At 58.0% G+C, this 8,180-nt stretch overlaps 1 protein-coding gene across 1 annotated transcript in view; it reads left to right on the top strand.

Annotated features, from left to right (window-relative positions):
- Window positions 1-1,628: 1,628 nt before the first annotated feature.
- Window positions 1,629-8,180, top strand: part of ZFYVE28 (zinc finger, FYVE domain containing 28) — a 111,162-nt gene continuing 104,610 nt past the window's right edge. Inside the window, exon 1 of the mRNA XM_011970852.1 lies at window positions 1,629-2,005. The gene's annotated coding sequence lies outside the window, so the exon portion shown is untranslated. The remainder of the gene's footprint in view (window positions 2,006-8,180) is intronic.

Raw genomic sequence — 8,180 nt, forward strand, 5'->3', positions numbered from 1 at the left:
GTTGGGGTGTCTAAACCAGTCCCCCAGTCTAAAGCTTCCCAGGGCACCGATTTACCAGACCATCTGGGAAACTGCGGAGGCCTGGGCTTGCCTCTGAGGGAGGCCCACGTGCAGCTTTGCATAAGCAGGTTCTTATGAAACATGAGCACTGGTAACAGCTGTAAAAGCATTTTAAACAAAAATTTAGTGAGGTTAAAAATTCCATCTCAGAACGTACATGTGAATGTTTTTGGTGTGTGTAGAGTTCATGCCTATGCTTTTTGAGAGGTGGCCTCTGCTGGGACATCCACATTCAGCCTCAGGGTCCTTCCTTCACTGGCTGTGCTGGGGAGCCGTGCTGGGCCATCGGAGTTCACAGTGAGGCCAGCTGGATCTTGCCCTGGCTTCCTGCAAGCCGGTCACACGGTCAGCCTTCGCCTTGCCCTTAGGGAGCATGGGCCGTGCTCTGCCACCTGCATCCCTCCTGTAGGTAGAGGGGGGCCCCCAGACCCCCATGTCTGAACCTCAGGACCTGGGAAACAAACACGCATGCTCGTGTGCTCCCTTTTCCTTCAGAATTTATTCTGCAGGTGGTCCAGTTGGGGCCTTCTGGTATTGGGGTGACTGTCAGAGCTTGATAACCCAAAGTCCAGCTGAGGGTGAGCTGGAGGGCCTGGGAGGCGTCCTCCCGGTGTAGCCCAGCTTCAGGCACAGAACCAAGGCCCAGCCAGCACTGCCAGCCTGAGTGGGGCGAGCGGTTCCACCCAGGCCTGAGCCGGAGCCTTTGTTCCCAGGCTGGGCCGGGGCTCAGGGCTCCCACCGAAGGCTGGGAGAGTTGGGCGTGGACCTGAAGCAGGGACAGGAGAGACTCTGTGGGCCAGGGAGGCAGCAGGCAGGGCCAGGGGCATTTCTGCAGGTGGGAAGGTGGGCCTGGGTGACCTGCCCAGATCCTGGGGAGGCTGGCGTTGTCATCACCCTTATTATTACCCTCCGTGCACTGAGAGGCCCCTGCCGCGTGCAGGCAGTTGTGGGGGACACGCCCTTTGTGAGTGCACGTGCGGGCCCAAAGGCAGCGCTCCATACTGGGAGTGACAGGCGCCGCGCGGCCCCTCCTCCCACCCTTGTCCCGTGCTGTTCCGGCTGCTGCTGCCTGTGGCCTCGGCGCACGGCGCTCTCTCGAAGCGTGGCCCACCCGGGGAGACGTGGAGGCCCTGATCCCTGCCACCTGCGCCTCCCGTGCCCCCTCCCCTTTCATTCCCTTCCCCCGCGGCGTTCAGGGACACCCGGCCCCTTTCTCCCAACGCTGCCTGCTGCCCACTGCCTGCGGGCACGGCGCTCTCTCGAAGCGTGGCCCACCCGGGGAGACGTGGAGGCCCCGATCCCTGCCACCTGCGCCTCCCGTGCCCCCTCCTCTTTCATTCCCTGCCCCCGCGGCGTTCAGGGACACCCGGCCCCTTTCTCCCAACGCTGCCTGCTGCCCACTGCCTGCGGGGCGGCCCAGCTCCACCGCCTGGATCTCCTCGTCCACCGCCCCCACCCCACCCCCGCCGTGCGGGGTCTGACGCCTCGGGAGTGACCCCCGTGCAACGCCCCCGCTGGGCCCCGCCCCGCTGTCCCTCCGCGCCGCCTCCTGGGGGGTCCACGGCCCCCTCGCGGCAGACTTTGCTGTGGCGACGCGGGGGTTGTGTGGCGGAACGCAGCCCCTGCCCTTCCCAGTCACCCGCTGGAGACCGAGGCTGCCTTGAGGGCTTGGCGGCGGGAATGCGGGGCGTTAACCTCATCACCTGCGTCCACCACTGTCACTCCTGCCGGCCAGGCGCGAGGTGCGCAGGGTTTGTCCAGGCTAAGCGGGTTCTCGTCGTCCTTAAGCCCACTTTGCAGATGCTAATCGGGGCAGGCGGCAAAGAAGCTGGCGTCCGCCGGGGCGTCTGTGCCCAGTACTGACCCTCTAAATTCCCTTCCCACGTGGCTCCTGTCGCATCTGGGCTGCGGAGGATTCCTCTAAACAGGCACGGCCGCCGTCTGGGTAAAGTACTTACTGGTGTGAATCGAACATAAAGCTGCCAGCCTTTCCTGGCAGTTTGCTTTGAAGGGCTTGGAGAGATGGGGGGCTGTGCCATTGGGGCAGGCAGGGCGTTCAGTGGCCTGGCTGGCCCCACAACACGGAGGCCAGGCAGCTTGTGGTTCCAGGTCAGGCTGGAGGCGTGTGTGGGGCTGGCTGTCCACCCACAGGCACCTGCAGGGGTGGGTGGGGCTGGGGGCTCAGCACCAAGCCCTGGTCTGCAGCCAGGCCGGGTGGACAGAGTTGATGTGCAAGCTGTCCCCGGGGGCACAAATTTGGACGTCCCAGGCAACATCTTCCCAGCCAGCATTGGACACCCTATGCCTCACTGGGCCAGAAGGCCACAGTGAGCCTGGAGCTGTGACCCGAGGCCTGGGGAGGCCTTCCCTTCACAGGGCACAGTGCCTGCCCTGGGGCTGCGGCACCAACATCAGTGGTGGCTTTGTGCTGTTTTCAGCCTTTGTACCTAGCAGGAGCAAGCAAGGAAACCGAGTCACAGGATAAGTCTTCCACCATGAGGGAGGGTGAGTGGCTTTGAAATGCTGGCCTCATTGCTTATTGGAAGTGAGATCTTGGGTGGATTTGTGAACCTCTCTGAGCCTTGGTTCTTCCCTTTGTAAATTGGAGAACCGCCCCTTATCTCCTCTGGGGTAGTAGGGATTTCAAAGCAGGTTTGATACCAGTCCCAAGAGAAGACTCCTACTTCGTGGAGAATAGCAAAGATTGTCGTAGCCAAATGCCAGGAACTTCTGCCTGTGGGCACCGCATCCCAGGCTACTGTTTAGTCCTGCACGCACTGGTGACCTACACACTCACATACAAGTTATGCAAAGCACGTTGATTACTTACAGATCGGAAGCAAGGGACAGAGCCAGTCCCCAGTGTCGGGAAGGCTGCCCAGGGCAGATGGATTGCTGACTGCACATGCTTCTCTTTGTACCAGGGTTGAAGGGCCCTGGAAGCAGCCACCCCGGTTGGAGACCTCAGGGGCCACGTGACCCCCAGGGCAAAGCTTTGACACCCTGCGTCCAGGGAGAAAGAAGCAAAGCCCAGGCAGTTCCTCCCTAACTCAAGCTGTTATAATCCCTGGGAGGGTCAAGGACAAGGCCCGGGCTGTTCTGGGCAGTCCCTCCCTACCTCTGGATGCCACATCTTCAGCACGTTCTACCAGCAAGCAAGAAAACTGGGAGTGCTGGGTTGGTCCAAGGCCCCCTGGAGATGTTCCTGCAGGGCTTATCTCCCACAGGTGACCTGAGCTGGCTGGTGTGTATGCTGCTCTCACAGGTGACCTGAGCTGGCTGGTGTGTATGCTGCTCCCACAGGTGACCTGAGCTGGCTGGTGTGTATGCTGCTCCCACAGGTGACCTGAGCTGGGTAGCATATATGCCGCTCTCACAGGTGACCGGTCAACTGTCATATGAGGGATTAAACTGTGTCCAGCCCCCGCCCATCAAGCCTTAGAACTGCCAGGGTCTTCTGAGTCCTGGAGGAAGTAGCCGGCAGTCTCAGCAGTTCCCTGGTCAGGCTGTGCTGGGGACACTCATCATGTAATGGGGTTGAGGGGACCACAGGGATGGTGATGAGTCCAGGGCTTGGTGCCACATGTGGGCCCGAAGGCCACAGGGAGGGCCATTACCGAGTCCTGAGAGAGAGGAGGGCTGGGTGGGGTCCGCAGGAGGTCAAGGCAGGAAGTGGGCAGGACTGTCCCATCCTCACTCCCTGCCAGGCCTCCTGCTGACCCAGTGTGCCCACTGCACCTTCCTGGCCCCAGAGCAGGGTAGAGAAGGGGGACAGATGGATGGGGAGGGAGGCAGTAGCAACAATGGTAGCATTGGGGTGGGTGTGGCAGCAGGGCTGTGCCTGGGACCACAGGAGTGTGTGCCTGTCTCGGGCCCCAGATGTGCTGCCGGTGGCTGGTGGTGCTGCCAGGTCAGTGGGGCCTGGGGTGTCTGCTGTGGATGAGGCCTGCCTTGGGGACATGGGTCACGGCTGCCCAGGGACCCCAGGCCTCAGTGCGGACAGGAGGGGTTGGGGATCTGCAGGAGGGACGGGGCCCGTGATTGGCGGCAGTGAATAGTTCTGGCCCCAGGGGTGCAGGGGTGGAGGGTGGAGGGGTGGAGAGGTGGAACGGTGGAGACGTGGAGGGGTGGAGGGGTGGAGGGGTGGAGGGGTGGAGGGGTTTCCTCGACAGTTAATTGGTCATGGTGAGGGCTGAGGAACAGCTGCTGTGGGGGTTCACAGCTGTGGGGCTTCATTTGGGTGTCCTGGGCAGAGGTTCTTCCCTGGCTTCTTCGCGGTGCTCTTGGATTCCTGGTGGCGGAGCAAGGAGTCTCAGGCTTTAATGGAAAGCTGGCCCCGGAGAGGCCCAGGGCGGCGCCTCAGACACCTTGTCCTCACCCCTGCACGCTCCAGCCTCTGTCCAGCTGAAGTCTGCATATGGCCACTGTCTCCTGGAGATCTGCTGGTATCTAGGAGGCAAATGCACCTGGGTCTCCACGGCTGAGTGTGGGGGCTGTAGGGGTAGGGAGCTGGCTGCCTGGGGTGGTCTGTCTTGGGAACTGGAGCTTACAGCCTAGCTTATGTCCTTGGTTCAGCTGTGTGGGGAGGGAGGCAGCAGGAGCTGGACTGGGCTTCCCTCCCTTGCTGGGGCCCGTAGGGCGGGGCTGGTCCTCTCTGGCCTGGTTGCGCTGCCTGTCCTTCCATCTGTCCCGCCACCTGCCTGCTCCCGTCGTCCCTGCCGCAGCTTGGCTAGGACTGTGATGCTGCTGCCCTGGCGTGACAAAGTGTCTCTTTAAGGTCCCCACCTGCAGGATTTATGTCATATTTGGCAAACGAGAGTGTGAAAGGGATCCAGTCCTGGGCCCTTACCCCCTCTCTCCCCACGTAGATGCCAGAGGATCCTAGTGACACCTGGACTGAGATCTGGCTCCTTGTCATTCAGCGATGTGGCCTTGGCCATGAGTTACCTTCAGGAGCGTTAGTCTCCTTGTCTGGGTGGAAGGTGCAGTGTGATGGACTGTGCTTCTGTGCCCTGTGCAGGGCTTGGAGCCCCAGCCCTCCTGGGCCTCAAGGTGGCTGGGCCTGCCCCAGTGGGTGGTGTAGTGCGTGTAAACTCCGAGCCTGGTGGCCAGCCCTCGTAACTGCCCGGAAACACTCCAGGGTCATCACATGTGGGTCAGACGGGCTGAGCTCACACGTGCGCACTGCGTCTCTCACCCTGCACGTGCCTCCAACCCGCGCCTCCCGCCTGTAGCCCCAGCTCACATTAGGGACCAGGGGCTTGAATGAATTAACAGTTTAATCAGCTTTACAAAATTAGCCCTCAGTCCGTCCATCCTTGTAATTTTGAATTGAGAGCTGCTTTGTTCATGCGTATTTTCTCCTGCTCTTTTTGAGGCTGTCCGTTCAGTAGTCATCTGACTTCCTGAACGAAATTCTTCCTTTACGGGTTTATTTCTGACTCCTTTTAACAGTGAACACTCTCACTGCTATGGATTTGTCTTTGAGAAAATATTTATGTGGTGTGGTTTTAAAAGAGATTCCTATTAGGTTCTAATATATTCTTTTACAATTTTTATTTCAAAAATTTTAACAAGGTGAGTACTTCCTATTTATATCAATTGATTCCCTTTATTGTGGACATTGTATTTAAGGACATTTTAAAACTTAATTTAAAATGAAATTGTAAAATGTCGTTGAACAAAGCTGGTGGATTCAAATCAAAGGGAGATGATTTGTCAGTGCTGGAACGTTAACCGCCGCCCCCACCCTCCACACCATTTCTCTCTCCTGCCCACAGGCTCACTTGAGGGTGAGCCCTGTCATGCCGGACAGATTTAGCCCTAGGTGATAAGTAGGTTGAGGTTGTAATTGTTTGCTTTATACTCTGCATACTTAGAAATGGAAATTTAGTACCCCACATTTTCTTCTGGATTCTGTTGATCAGGACAGACTGAATTTTGTAAGCTGTGTTAATTCGTTTCCTGGGACCCCTGCCTGGAGGTCTCTACTCACAGTGAGGCGTCTGGGTGGGATGATGGACACAGTGAATAAAGATCCCTCCTGCTCCCGCCCCAGGCACCGCTGGGACCATGCGGGAACCTTGGCCTCTTCCTCTGAAATACCGGTCCTGAAGGGCAGGACGCTAGCTCAGGGGCTAACTCAGCTTTTCAAATAGCACAGAGTTTCTGTGTGTGTGTGTGTGTGTGTGTGTGCGCGCGCGCGCGTGTGTGTGAGATTAGAGCTCTCTTTTTGCAGATGGTCAACACGTTTGTAGGTCTGGTTTTAAGGTCTTTAATTTACTGAAATCGAGGTACAGCGGCAGGGCGTTTGCTTGTGGGCACCGATGCCAAGTCAGCAGTGTGACTGGTGCCCGTCATGGCGTGGCATGAGGTGGGGTGTGGCGAGTGTTGTTCCTTGTGGTTGTGGAGACACAGCGCTTCCCTGTTCTCGGGGGCGGTGACTTTGGACACACTGTTCGGGATGCCCGTTTCCCACGCGCAGGCAGTTATACCGTCAGGGCCCATGGTCCCTAGGCATCACGGAGGCATCCTCAAATCACAGAGAACCACAAATGGCCTCGCAGGTTGTTGTAGACGCTGTGTGCTTTCTCGGGTGGGTGAAGGCTCCGAGGCTTAGGTCCAGGGCCCAAGGGGGCTGTCCTTCCGGGTGGATGGGGATCCCCAGGGTCTTTCAGGGAAGCTTGAGCCCACCCCAAGAGCAGCTTCCTCAGAGTTGTACAGGCCCACAGTTTGGGGTTTTACCTTGAAGGAGGGTTACCTGGTGGGGTTTGCTAAGTTGATGTCAGGGCTCCCAGGCCCTCCTGCATGGCAGTGCAGCATGGAGGGGTCTGGCCGAGGGCTGGCTCCCCTGCCTGCTCCTGGGCCTTCCACACAGGTCAGGCGGCCGCAACAAAGGACTCCAGACTCAGTGGCCGGAACAGTAGGAATTTATTTTCTCTCAGTCCTGGAGGCCAAAAGTCCAAGACTACTGCTTGGCAGGGCTGGGGCCCTCTGAGGCTGGGTCTCTCCTTGGCTTGCAGATGCCGCCTTTTGCCAGTGTCTCCGCAAGGTCGGCCCTCCACCAAATATGCCTGTGTCCATATTTCCTCCTCTTATAAGGACTCCAGGTCTATTGGATCAGGGCCGCCCTGGCGACCTCATTTGATGCTAATGACCTCTTTAAAGATTTTATCTCTAGTCTGGGCACGGTGGCTTGCGCCTGTAATCCCAGGACTTTAGGAGGCTGAGGCAGACGAATTGCTTGAGCCCAGGAGTTTCAGACCAGCCCGGGCAACATGGCAAAACGCCGTCTCCACAAAAAATACAAAAATTGGCTGGTGTAGTAGTGGTACCCACCTGTCTTCCTAGCTACTCAGGAGGCTGAAATGGGAGGATCACTTGAACCCAGGAGGTGGAGGCTGCAGTGAGCTGTGATCACACCACTGCACTCTAGCCTAGGGGATAGAGCAAGACCCTGTCTCAAAAAAAAGAAAAGAAAAAAGGGACATACTGTTTCCAAACACAGTCACATTCTGACATTCTGAGTCCTGGGGGTTAGGACTTCAATGTTTGAATTTGGGGGGTGTGGTCACAGTTTAGCTCATGATAAGGTCACACAGCAAATCTGCCTCATCCAACCCCTCCACGCCCACCCCACCACTGAGCCGGCCCGGCAGTGCAGTCTGTGTGCTCAGTAACATCTCAGCTTCGTGGAAGACCATTCAGAGGCTTCAGCTGCCCCAAGAGGAAGGCAGGGAGTCCTGAGGCACACAGGCTACCTGCTGCAGGTGAGAGTCGGCTTCCCTGCAGGGCACCAAGCATCCCCGCTAACTGGAGCCAGGGCCAGGAGGGGTCAAGTGTCAGGCCCGTCCCTGAAGGGTTCCCTACCTCCCATGCTTTTTATTTTGGTGATGAGTGCCCCTTTCTAGCATTTACGCTGCCAAGTAGACAGACACGTCACCCCTGTGGGAGCTCATCTTGACACTTGCTGCACTAGTCTCACATGTACAGGTGCATGCACATCTACACATGCATGCACATCCACACACACGCACACATTCACACAGGCACACATTCACACACATTCACACACATACACATTCACACATGCACTCATCCACATGCACACATCCACACAC

Source organism: Mandrillus leucophaeus, unplaced genomic scaffold, assembly GCF_000951045.1.
Source record: "Mandrillus leucophaeus isolate KB7577 unplaced genomic scaffold, Mleu.le_1.0 Scaffold98, whole genome shotgun sequence".
Lineage (NCBI taxonomy): Eukaryota > Metazoa > Chordata > Mammalia > Primates > Cercopithecidae > Mandrillus > Mandrillus leucophaeus.